This window comes from Lycium ferocissimum, chromosome 11 (assembly GCF_029784015.1).
Source record: "Lycium ferocissimum isolate CSIRO_LF1 chromosome 11, AGI_CSIRO_Lferr_CH_V1, whole genome shotgun sequence".
NCBI classification, from domain to species: Eukaryota; Viridiplantae; Streptophyta; class Magnoliopsida; order Solanales; family Solanaceae; genus Lycium; species Lycium ferocissimum.
Window position 1 is genome coordinate 27,872,630 of NC_081352.1, and position 3,645 is coordinate 27,876,274.

The 3,645-nt window shown below is 31.7% G+C and overlaps 1 non-coding gene across 1 annotated transcript; it reads left to right on the plus strand.

Annotated features, from left to right (window-relative positions):
* The first annotated feature begins 2,395 nt into the window (after positions 1 to 2,395).
* Positions 2,396 to 2,477, plus strand: TRNAS-AGA (transfer RNA serine (anticodon AGA)). Its single transcript has one exon. It is a non-coding gene; the product is annotated as a tRNA-Ser (tRNA).
* The last annotated feature ends 1,168 nt before the right edge of the window (positions 2,478 to 3,645 follow it).

Here is a 3,645-nt window from a genome sequence, read left to right on the forward strand (position 1 = left end):
TTGCATGTATGAAACAAAGTTGATCTCCATCAACGAAGTTGTAACTAAGGAAATTTAAACGATATTCCATTCTTGCACGTAATGGATGGAGGATAAAATTGTCCAATTTCAAATAGTTTTGGGTTAAAATTGCCTTTTTAATTGTTCATTTAAGCTGGAGCAATCATATGGAATTTTTTAGCTACTTGATCTATGGCCAAGGCATATTTGAGCTACTTGATTAACGAAGGGGCATTTTTGTGCCAAAAGCGAAATGAAGGGCAAAGTTAATAGTTCGGCGCCAAAATTGGCTCCTTTTCATTCAAGTTGGAGCAATCGTCAACGGTAGAGACGACTGGCTAACTACAAGACCATTTTTGAGCTGCTTGATTAATGGTGAGGATATTTTTGTGCTAAAAATGAGACAGAGGGCAATAAGTTTTCCCGATCGAATAGTTCAGAAGCAATTTGGCTCTTTTTCACTGAGGTTGAACACCAAGGGTATTTTTTAGTTGATTGGCTAACAATGGCGGTATTTTTGAGCTACTTGATTAACGGTAAGGATTCTTTTGTGTCAACATGAAAGGGAGTGCAAAGTTTTTCCGTTTGAATGCTTAAAGGGCAGAAATGACCACCTTTCCCAAAATAATTATCGTTTAATTTTATCTAAGTATGGTACTACATCTAGTGGATTATCAAATGATGAACTTTATTAAATATTTTCTGCTATGTTCCCCAAATAAGACGATCAACATATGTTTTCATGCCAAAATAGTCTCTTCATCACATTAAGATGTTCTGAGACTTGAAATTCCACCATTTAATGTCCAAGTTTTCCTTTCTCTTAGTATAATTTAATTGGATAAACCGTACCTTCAACCAGGGAAATACGAAAAAATAAATATGGTATATCAGTATATGTAACATATACTCTCTTTGTTTCTCTTCGTTTCAAGTTGTATGACATAGTTTAGATCCGCACGAAATCTAAAAAGAAATGAAGACTTAAATTTGTGATCTTAAACATGTCACGACATATATTTATATAGTAATAAATATTGAAAGTGTAAAGTTGATTTTTTCAAATTTAAAAATATACATTCCTTTTTGAATGATTGAAAAGGAAACCGTAATATAAACTGATCAAACAAAGAGAGTATTTCTTTACATTTAAAATAAATTGAAGATAAACAAGGTAGATGATGTTACATGTCATATTGATGATAGTAGCATTGTAAGCCACAAATAAAACAGAGAGCACAGTAGATGTTGCTATGTCGGTTCTTTGAATCTAGCTTTAATTTCCATGAATGGATACTTCAATTTATACCTTAATCCATAGTTCTAATTTGTGGTCTCCAACTCATAAAATTGAAAAATGGCCACTTATCTTGCTCCTCCCTGTTCAGTGGCCATTCAGGCTAGGAGATATTCTTGTCCAATTGATACCCCTTCGCTTGAATTGTGCAGATAGGTAAACAAACATTTATCTATATATATACAGTTAAAAAAAAAATGCGTGTGTTCGGTATGGAAAAAAATATTTTTCAGAAAATGTTTTCCAAATTTCTCATATTTGAGTGGTCAAAATGTTTTGGAGAAATTTTTTCTAGGAAAATAAGTTTTTTAAAAATGAGAAAAATGATTTCCTAATGAAATTAGGGTTCATTAGGGAAAACAAGTTTCGTAAATGACATCGAAGGACCAAGGTCAATGCCTCGTCCCCACCCACGCCCAATCCACCCCTTGACCATCCCACCAACCCCAAACCTCCACTCCCACCCCATAGTGCTTTGCTAGATTATATAGAAATCTCTTTGGATAATATTTATATGGTTACTTACCATACACAAGAAAATTAGTAAGAACTCATTTGTTTTTCAAGGAAAAATTTTCTGAAAAATATTTTTCATGGAAAACATTTTCCTTGAATTTTCTTAGCTTGTTTTATTTAATATTTTAATTATTTTTAGTGAAAATTCTGACTTCGTTATCAGAACCAACGCATATACTTGTCTCTAAGGCACCACATGCAAGTAATTGTAAGCTAGTACTTGCTCCATCCCAAAAAAAATGTTATGATTCGGATTACGAGGGTCAAACTAACTAATATTCGGTCTAAATTTGGATTTAGAAATCCTTAATTTTTTTATAAATAAAAATTACATAATTAAAAACTACATAAGAAATAGTATAAGTCAATAGTCAACAATTCAAAATAATTAGAAAGTATTTGAACAAAATTATGATCAAGAAATTATTATTTGACTTCCCAAGTTGTAACTATAACAATCTTTAAGGATGAAGGGAGTAGTACATTATTCACTATAAACAAGAAGTATATATGCCAATTAAAATCAATAAAAAAGATCCAGAACTTTTACATATCAATTGATTAACACTTGAAGAAACAAAGGTGGACGTGCCGGAGTGGTTATCGGGCATGACTAGAAATCATGTGGGCTTTGCCCGCGCAGGTTCGAATCCTGCCGTCCACGTTTATATATATATATATTTTTTTGGGTTTAATTTATATTCAACGAAGAAAATGAAACGACATTTTAAAAATAAAAAAAATCACTTCACGTTATTGTTACTACTAAACACTTTTTTCCTTCTATTTGGTCTTGCATGTGCTGACCAAAGATCTTAACTGAGACTACATTTGTATGTTTCTCACTTAATAAATGTTTCAAGAAAAATCTATGTTTTTTTGCTCATTTGCTTTTTAACGTTCTTACAACTTCAATTCTAATAACATTCTATCCTCCCCTCTTTGAACCCCGGCCACAGGCATAAAGTTTAACTTATTTTTTCAGTGAAACAGTTTTTAAGTATATTATTTTAAGATGTTTTTATGATTTGTGATTAAGACTTCAAAATGTAAAGGTTTGCTACCCTACTTCGCTTTGAAATGGAATGTGAACGTAAATTCGAATTTTTTAACCTTGTAATTTAACTAAAATTGAAATCCTAGTTAACCTCTCAAAAATACTTAGCTTGTAATACATATGCGTAGGGGGTGGAACTGAAGAATGTTAGCAATTCAAAAGTGATTCAATAAAAAAAAGTGTGTCCAATTGAAGAAAAAGAAACTTAAACTATCGTTTATGCATTTGAATGTTTTGTATTAAGGTGCTCTTGTTACATTAATTTATATATTTGTTTACTTCTGCAGATATCGATATCGCTTATATAAAACTTTAGGTACGCTACTCTTGCCGTTGCACTAGAAATTTCCCTTATACTAAGAAAATTCAACAATTGATAAATATATAAAAGAAGTTTGTTTTACAATTTACACTATCGGCCACGACAAAGCTAGATTTTATTTGAAGATGCATATGCTGGTATGAATGACAATCATATTTATTCCTGTTTGACAGCCTTCCTGTTTTATTAGGTAAATTGATTTGCTTATATACTAGCTGGTAGTTCACTCTGATTTAATTGCTAGCCAATTCAATAAATGCATAATACTCGTTATTTTGAAATAGGAAAGTTGAAAAACTCACAACACCAAGGGAATCAACATGCTAGAATTTGACTACGTTGGATACTATAAAAGAAAAGTGCTTTTTGTGAGAAACTGTCTTTCGAAAAAGTACAACAACAACATATCTAGTGAAATCCCACAATGTGGGGTTTGGGGAGGTTAAAGTGTAG